We start from the raw sequence: 9,551 nt of genomic DNA, 5'->3' as shown, positions 1-9,551 counted from the left end.
CATCTTTATATTAAAGAATGCCTCTCCGTATAGTCGTGGGTATGCTGGTAATATGCGTACTTGGGCCATGTTCTTCCAAGAGTTTCCCTAAGAACTAGATGGACATCGACGCCCCACGTAAAGGTCTGGAAGTAGCTGATCGACGATGGAAAAATAAAATGGAGATTATCGTTGCTGTATCGCGAGGTAAATCCAGCAATTATTATTATCTGCGGGAGAAAGTCACCAAAGTTGCCAACAGTTATTGACTCGTCTTCTCGAAACCCCGGCTCTTTCTCAAATTGAGTCGTTCGACCTCGTCTTGCATAAAGCTCTCTGAAAAGCGTCTCTTTTGAGCACACAAAGAAACTAAGTGGATAAGCTCGTATCCTCCCATTGAGGCAGCGATTAATGTCCGTAGGATTAGCATTCATGTTCTCGCTCGAGTTGATACCGGCGGTCTGTTGGGCGGTGAAAGCAGCGGCCTTCCTTTGATTACTCTGTCGGAAGTTTCTATTGTGAGCTTTCCACTATTGTCCGCGCCTCCAAGGAAATGTATCCTCCGCGTTCGTTCTTCTTTTTGGACATCATATATACTCGTAACAAAGTTTTAGGGTTTCGCTATTGTGACATCCGTCTGAGCGCCGTGTCAAGGTCCTGCTGAAGACTGGGAGGTGCTAGGTTCGAATCCTACCACCGTCTGAGCTTTTCCCGAGACACACAGTTCCCCCTGAAGTCGGCCTAGGACGTATACTGCTCCCACTTCCACGTCTGTACTCCGCTTATAGCAACAGTTGCTTCGCGGCGCTAACATAAAAAAAATCAGTCTGAGCAATATGACATTTTTGCTCCTCCTCGAGAGGAAACTTGGACAAAGTGAAGCCAGCTTACATGAGTAATCTCGTTTATCTGAAGAGCACTACGAAGCTCCGTTGAATGCAGTTTCGTGTACCAAGTCTGCACGCATCTCAAAGTCGTAGTACTTACGAAGGTGTCAAAGAAACACGTTATGTTATGCAAGCGCGCATTGTACACCGTGCAGAGTATCGATAAAAAGAAATGAATCTTCCCAGATAGAAACTTGGGCGTCGTGCGCAGACGTGGTGCACGTGACCTCTCCGTGACTGCCCTATGACGATGATACATCTAATAAACCCATTTATCACATCCTACGCAACGTCCTAGAAAGTGCGACAGATGCAACGAGTTGAATCCGCAGAAAACATTTTTTAATAGAAACGGAAGCTTCACTCCAATTATGGAAATAAGCTTCATCGACAATTGGGGGCATGCACTCTCAGAGCGTCACACAAAACAGAATCACGTGGGACCGGGCAGGGACATGGCGTTGGGAACCAGCCGCCGTCAAAAGAAAAAAAAGATTCTTGTTTCTTGGTGGTCGCACACATACAAATAGAGCGGATCTACATTTCTTTTGCAATCTTGCCAAGCGTGATATCGTGGGGTCGTCACTGGTGCTTCTGTGCATACACAACTGAAATATTTCAAAGACGAGTGGAACGACCGAATGTAGGGCCAGCATGCGAACCGTCATGTCTGGATCGACAATATAATGCGATTGATGGCAAAGTATGTTACCACCAAATGCGTGAGAGATTCATTCTGCATGTCGCCCGGTAAAATAATTGTCCAGCGCGGTAGAAAATATTGTTTTTCTTCCAATAAGAGTTCTCCGCATCTCTATATTTCCTTTCGTAGTCGACCCACTTTCCAGCTCTCGGACGTATATTCTTGGACGTGTGGAATTAAACGAGAATAAATGGCGGACGCATTTCTATTTTCTACGAGGCGAAACTCTGTGGACGTGCATGGACGAGATAAAAGAATACAACACACTACACAATACAATACAATAAATTATTATTATTATTATTACCACAAGTCCGGCGATCCTTTAAATGTGTCAAAGTATCGTCCTGTCAGTCTACTGTGCGCGTTTTCAAAGGTGTTTGAGCAGGTAATCTATGATCGCACGTTTTCTTTTCTCAAGTCGCACATATGTGAGCAACAACATGGGGGGATATGTTTATTAAGAAAAAAAGAAAGGAAAGGTTAGCCAGGCAAAGAGCCGGCTTGCTATTCCGAAAAAAAAGAAAAAAGGGGGAAGGGGAAAACGAAAAAGAAAAGGAAGGAAAAGGAAAAAGGGGGAATCGAAACAGAGGAAGGAAAGAAAAACAAAAAGAAAGGAAAGGAAAAGAAAAGAGAAACAAAAAGAAAGAAGAGAATAAATACTAGCACAACGGTTACATGCAGTTCACGAGTCCTGAGACTCGGAGAAAACCGAGGAGAGCGGCAGAGAACAGCCCACTGGTTGGGGTGCAGCAAGACGGAGCCAAGAAGAGGGGCCAATCTGGAGCAGACGGCAACGGAGGGTGTCCCTATGTTGAAGGAGCTGGTGTGGGATGTCCACTCCACAGACATTACAGTTTGGTGAATTTAGCCGACCCATCTTGAAGAGAAGTGTACGGGCAACATTGAGTCGGGGAAGGGATTCTTCTTTACGGCTGAGGTGGCATGAGTTGGAAGTCGTAGTTTCGGCACGGAACTGCTGAGCACATGTGGCACACCGACGGCGTATGTATAGACGGCATGTGGAGGCTGTAAGCGGCAGAGGTGCCAGGGCCGTCTCGCGTCTGCTCGGGTTTTCCATACACGCCTACGGACCCATTGAAACGTCATGTTGTAACAAGTGGCGAAGAGTTCATTCAATTTTTGAAGCGTCATGGTATGCTTATTATGCTGGGGCGAGATGACGACAACATATCTAGTGATGCCTTGCTGTCGGTAAGAATGACATACGTTCCGTGCCCGGATTCGGTAATATGCTCCAGTGCTGCCAGGATACCAAACAGTTCGGCTTCTGTCGAGGACACTGTATAGGGGAGTTTCAAACCGTGGCAACAATATGGTTTCATGCCAGGCAGATCCACTGTCACCAATCTTGTATCGTTTATGTCCGTTGTGGCTCCTTGTGTCTCGTAAAGCGTAAAGTTAGACAACGCAAGTTGGAGTATTAATTAAAAGGGGAAGGTGCTCAAACCGTGTTACGGGGAAGCTTGTCGACGGTGCTTTGCCCCTCTTCTATGGTTCGGTACAATATAATACTACCTTCTCTGAATGGCTGTCCCACTCAGTCTAGTAACAGAGAAAGGGAGAGGAGGTTCCACAGACACATCATATCAAGCCATGCTTCGAATATAGAAATGAATCCGATATGAGAGAGTGGGACGCAAAATGCTTTTAGCGAAACACACAAAGGGTGCCCAGTTGAAATGTTTCCCACTGGGAGGTTTACGTGAATGCCTTTAAAATGCTTCATCACGCATCGTTGGTCACCGCCATTCATGTGAGCCCCTCTCTTTTTTAAAGCCCTTTGTTCCAACTTGCAGGGGATCTGCTATTCGACCGATGTATGACGCTAGTATTTTGGGGAAAGGGGAAATGTACTATAGATAACTCTTTTTACCAAGTTGGTTCCCGATCACCATAAACACACATTTCTACGGAACCGATCCCGCGTGAATCTCCCGTGTTTTCTTCCTGGTTCTTCTCACAAGTTGCTTACTTTGGAATTCGTAACCTCCGTTCAGAGCAACATTTTCACCAGCATTTCGTAATCACAAGTTTCCCCTCCTTTGAAAGCAGGCAAAGAGCCCTTCTGGTCCTTTTCTAAGCAGTCATTGAAAACCGCACAGCATATCCATGTACCACTCCAAGCGGGCATCCAAAATCTGTCAGTGTCAGAAGTTTTCTTGCAGACGACAGTTAGCCAACGAGAGGGCACTGCTAACGAGGCTCGTCGAGGGGGCGTTAGTGTGCATCCAGCGTCACCAAGCGACACTCGAGTTTTAATTAAAGTTGACTGCCGGGGGAGTTTGTTTATTCCCTGCTGCTGTCTTCCGCCCATACTTGAGTATGTGATGTCCATAGAACACCGTTTGCTTTTCCGGTGCTTTCCGAAAGGGTGCAAACTTGTTAGGGTCTCCTCTCAATGGGAGTGGCTCACAAAGAGCGCTTGGAGTTAAACCAAAATATCTTCCAAGTTCATTTCAGTGGGTTGTTGGTCGTGTTCACTCTGGAAGACGAAATATTACGGAATGGCGTTCGATCGATATATTCTACAACTTAATCCACCACAACGTTTCGCATTCGGAACCACAACAAATAACGAAGCTGACGTTGTACAAAAGAAGCGAGAAAGATTATGCTCCCGACAGTGTTATTTATTCATTCGGTTTGCAACAGTAAATTCAAGGACACTGCGGCTTGACGAATCCCAGCCAGACAGCAAAGCACACAGATGTTTAAAGTGCAGTAAAAAGTGAAATGCGTACATGTGCATATCAACCCAATGTATATGACAATGACAAGGCCAACGACGTGGCCAAGAGGAGGTTGCCTTAGCATATTCCCTGTAATTTTCTGCTAGCCGGCCATCGATGTCTGTTTGTTTATCATGTATTCGTACACCACTGAAAAAGAATCGAAAGAAAGAATTGATATAGAGTTACGTATTGTCATGCTGTTTTTACTGCGAAATGCATCGTACATAGTGCGAAACTATGTGGCATTGCACTGATAAACCTCCCGCAAAAACGATATTTCTGGGTGTTTTAAGAATTGATACGAATAAAAACATATATATGATCTCTGTATCTCTATTTCGTCCACCAATTCCGTGTCGGCGCTTACGGCAGTCATTGTTTACATACCGTAAATCCACGGTGATGAAGGAAGACGAGGATGTGCAAACAAAATGTAATAAAGCTTGTAGGAAGCATGTGATAAAGCGCACCATGCGCCTATAGCTCGCCATAATGCGCCTAGGACCGGCGGAAAATCACGTGACCTCAATATGGCGGCGCCCAGAGATAACGGCGTATACGTGTTACATAAGGAGTCTATACAGTCTATAGTACAGGGTTGCCCAAGATAAAGTTCCAGGAGTTTGTAAAAACGATAAAACAAAGAATACGGCCTTTCGGGAGCTGAACTATATGCACCTTGCAAACGTATCATGCACTAAAATTTTATGTCAGTTCAGTCACTCCGCTCAAATTGCTGCGAATAATTCGTGAAAATTAACGCTGGCTCCTTAACATTTTCTATGGCCATACCATGACATAATCGGCAAACCCAATGAGGAGCCCGTCCGCACGATCCGCTAGGGGCGCTACTCATCGGCCCGCGAGATCTGCATCATGATTGGACGATGGAAATTTGAATTTTGAACGCGCAGCCGCGAGAGCTAAGACGAATGATGTTTTTGCGTCTTCCGCTGGAGGAATCCGCTGGAGGAATCTCGCTTGTGAGAATACATAGAGTGATGCGATTTGCAGTTTCCCCCTTTTTTATTCCACGGTAACTGTTCTGGTGCAGTCGAGTCTTGTTTTCTGAAAAAGCTAGCTGTCTTCATTTTTTCTTTTCCCTCGCAAACGTACTCATCAAGATAAAAAGGAACAAAACGAGATTCTGAAGACTGAGAGAATCTTGCAGTACCTTGGGTGTAGCCTTATGGACAAGAGGACTCTTTCTGGTTTCGTAGGAGTTTTAATGCTACTTGAGAGCTATTCTCGGCCACAACTTGCGCAGTTCACATGAGTCGGCATCTAAAATTTTTGTCATGTAGTTCGGTTTGGGTTGCAAATGATATTTTTCGGTGAAGGGATGCTTGAAACCAAAAGTCACTCCATTCTGCATGCCTACTATTGAAGAAAGCCGAAATCACGGATTTCGGGATCCCGGGACCCGAACCCCTTTCGTGAAGCATTTGAAGATTGTGTCTTTGTGTTTGAGCGCTGGCTGTGGGCGGACGGTCTTCGAACGTGTCCAACACGGCGTTGGCGAGTTCGTCTGTCCGTTTTGTGTTCAGGTAATTATGCATCACAACATTCCTCAGTGAATCCACTTTTTTTATGGTGTGTTCCGGCGGCGGTTGTAAGTCGCTCTGAATTTTCTTTGCAACAATTCTTAGCTCCGTGTACCAGAGCACTATATACGTTTGTGCTCTTTTGTAGAGTTAGTTGGAGCATTCTATATACGTAATGTGGAAACGCAGATGGATACAATGAGAAGACAGTCCAATAACTCCAAGAGATTTGCAGACGGTTGCTATGGAGACAGGATCGTCTGCTTGCATGATCGCTGGTTGCCTTCATTCTCATAATGCGGTCCCGCGGTTTTACGTTCCACATTGCAATCTTTTCTCTCTTATTTTATTATTGTTATTTTTTTTTCTGCGTACAAAATCTCTTCATACAGCAGTTTTGTGCATCAAGTTGGACACACACCGTTGCTTTCAACGCCGTCCGCAGCGCCATTTCCGATTGTGGCGCCAATGACAACAAACGTAATGACAGTACTGACCCATAATTTATTTGTGCATGCTACGCGTCCGATGCATAGTTAAGCTGCCGAAAAGTCTTCGTTGTTACAAACCCCGAACTTTACCTAATTTGGATTTGAATGCTTTACGGGGATACGTCTGTGAGCGCAAGAAACGCAGTATTGTAGTGTAATTTCGCTCCGCGTGGAAGGTGTGTGTGCACATGTTCATCTCCTATACAATTTATATGTCCTCTCTTTTTGCCAGGATTCTTCGATATAGAATCATTAAAAAGAAGGTTCTAATACGGTTGTACGGAAGGTTGTTTGTGCCTTACGTATAACATCGAATTCATGCGATTCCCATGTCGTGATCCCTTGTCATGAGACTAGCGGTTCTCAACTTATGTCATTCCCACGATTGTGCAATCACGACCTCAAGGGCTGTGAAGAAGTGGGTCAGGCGAACTTGATGGCTATCAAATTTTTATTCTGTCTAAAGGCTGCGTGTTACGTCCGCTGACAGCGAATCATTGCAGCGGTAACATCCTTCAGGATTACGGGTGCGTCTTACGTGTACCTTCGTTCAATCTAGAGTCAGGTGCACGTAAGACGCAGCCATAAACGCTGAATCAGCCTTCAGGCGCTGTACGCAGCCGTAAACGCAGTCGTGTCAGTACTGATTATTTAAATGTTTAATTATAATTTCTTTAATTATTTATCGCTCGAAGCAATAATAAATTATAATTGCGACGGCGTCGCTTGAGGTTTGCTGGGTTCATTCAACTGTTTCACAGATAACGGAATGTGTCGTAGGCAGGAGAGCCGCTCTCAAGTTTCTCCCAAGTATAGCTAATGGCTTTCAAAGTGCTTGTAATGCTTTCGAAACACAAAAGCGAAGCAAAAATGTGGTTCAGGTCACAGCTCATTACAATGAGTGTCAACCGCGTCAACCTGGTCCTGCGATATCCATGTCAATTCCAATGGCAACGATCAAATGTCGAGAACTGTCCGAGAGCGATCCTTGGAAGTCAAACGGGGTCACGGAACCCCGTTTGAGAAACACTGCATGCCTTATACAATAGCCGTTTCTGGAGTCAATTTTGTGGTCATCCGTGGAAAATGTTGACTGTAATGTACTCGCTTATAAATCTTTGATTACGGCATTTTCTTCGTAGACCAATTTGTTTGCACCACTTGAGTTTGAAATCTCTCGAGGTATTTACATCTTGGTCATGATAGGTTTTATTCTCTTTCCTATATATTAATGTACGCAATTTCATGAAAGCGTGTAGGTGATCGCTAATATCTGAAACAATCGTGCCGGCTGTTAGCTCTGACTCGCAACAGTTTGTCATTATTAAATCAATAACAGTGGACGTCACACGTGTTAGAGCATTTTCAGACCCTGGCCCGAGCACGGCCTTCCTCGATTTACCCACCCGGGCCCGACCCGGCCCAAGAATTTCTAGGTTTTTCTGCCCGGCCCGGTAATGTACAGCCCCGGGCCCATAATGGTCAAATGCGAGCCCAACCCAGGCACGCAAGAAGGCTTTACCCGGCTTTCGGATAAGTCCGAACCCGTGCAGTGCTCGAACACGTGTTCGTTCGGCTATTACATTATGAATTATTATGGAAACAAAAAGATCCCAACACAGAACAAAACCTAATAGTTTCATTCGTACAAAATACTTTCCCATTAATTACAGAAATTTGACGCATACTTCCGTCACGTTGCGTTTCCATTTAGAACGATAGTTTTTCATTCTGTCTTCCAGCGGCACAAGAAATGACATCCGATCCTCTTCCGAATATTCTTTGCGTCCTTCCCTTTAGAATTTTAATATGACGGAGAAACAAAAGCCCTTAGGACGATACGCTAGGGATTTTTAAAAAGAAATATCGATGCAAAAACGGAGAAACAACCTCAAAGTATAAGTTTGTAAAGAAGAGTGAGAAAAATTGAGCCACAGTTGAGTGCGTCGTCCGAAGCACCTGACAAAAACCTTTCGTTTCTGATTGGTTTCTCGTCAACCTTTTTTGTTTCTAACCTCTTTCGTTTCTTTTTTAACTTTAGCGATTCCATTTCTTGCGTCCGGGAGGTTTTTTTTTCCTTCTTCTTTTTTTTTAACGCGTAAAATCGAATGTGTTGCGGCTTGATAGAAAGAGTCGGCAGTTTGTTTTAGTTTTACTGGATCTTTCTTACCTTTATATATCATCTTCCGTTTTCGTGCCATCCAATCTTTTAACGCCTTTCGAGAGACAAAAAAATATGGGTGGTATCTCGGTAACATAAACTTTGGTGGTCCCAACTGAGAAAAGTATGTTTGAATATTTTCTATAACCGTTCCATCTTTAGACTGGGATCCTTTCACGTGGAAGCCGAATGGATTCATGCGATCATCGATGCTCTTTTTGTCGTTCAGTTATCAGCTTCCTAGCGACAGCAAGATGATGATGACGATGGAGGTGTTTCGTCGCCACACCCTGTAATCTGGATCCGCCCCTGACGTAACCGCAATGAGGCCTTGCAGAGGAGTCCCTAGTCATAAGGGGGAAGGAAGCCGAAGTTCCTAGGATTGGTACACCAAGAACGCTCCCCATAGAAGAAGTTCACGGGACGCTTCCATTTGTGTAACGCGAATTTCGGCAACAGCCGTTGTGTGTGCATGTGGACACTTATATTGCTGATGTATGCACTATTATTTTTGAGGCGTGATATGGGCGCTTGTCCCATCCTACAGTTGGCAATACAACTATACTTTAGAGTGTCGACTACTGCCTTGTGATCTATCAAGTGCGTGGTGAAGTGGTCGATATTCTTGACGGGGTCTCGGTTTCGGAAACATAGATTCAGAAGTTACTCGTCAAAAAGAACTCGTTACCAGTTAAGTCACAGTGTGAAAATTTTAACTAAGTTAGTAACCAAGTTCTTCAACCTGAAATGTAACTCGCAGTTACTGAGTTACTTAAAAAAAGAACGAGTTACTTCCAAGTTACTTCGGACACAAAATAGCATTACGCAGGTGCAACGCGCGTGAGCAGTTGAGTTAGGCCTTGGGTTGCCTGCGGAGGAGTGCAACACGTCCAACAATACACCTCTCCCTGTTTATAACCAAGTGACGTCATAGTGTTCGACAGCGCCACAAATTTGGTAGAGTTGAACTGCGCTGGAAGCTAGAGGTGAACAAGGTCGAGAGCCACGGTCTTGTGGGGATTACGATGGT

Source organism: Ornithodoros turicata, chromosome 4 (genome assembly GCF_037126465.1).
Source record: "Ornithodoros turicata isolate Travis chromosome 4, ASM3712646v1, whole genome shotgun sequence".
NCBI lineage: Eukaryota > Metazoa > Arthropoda > Arachnida > Ixodida > Argasidae > Ornithodoros > Ornithodoros turicata.
This window is presented reverse-complemented; position numbering follows the sequence as displayed.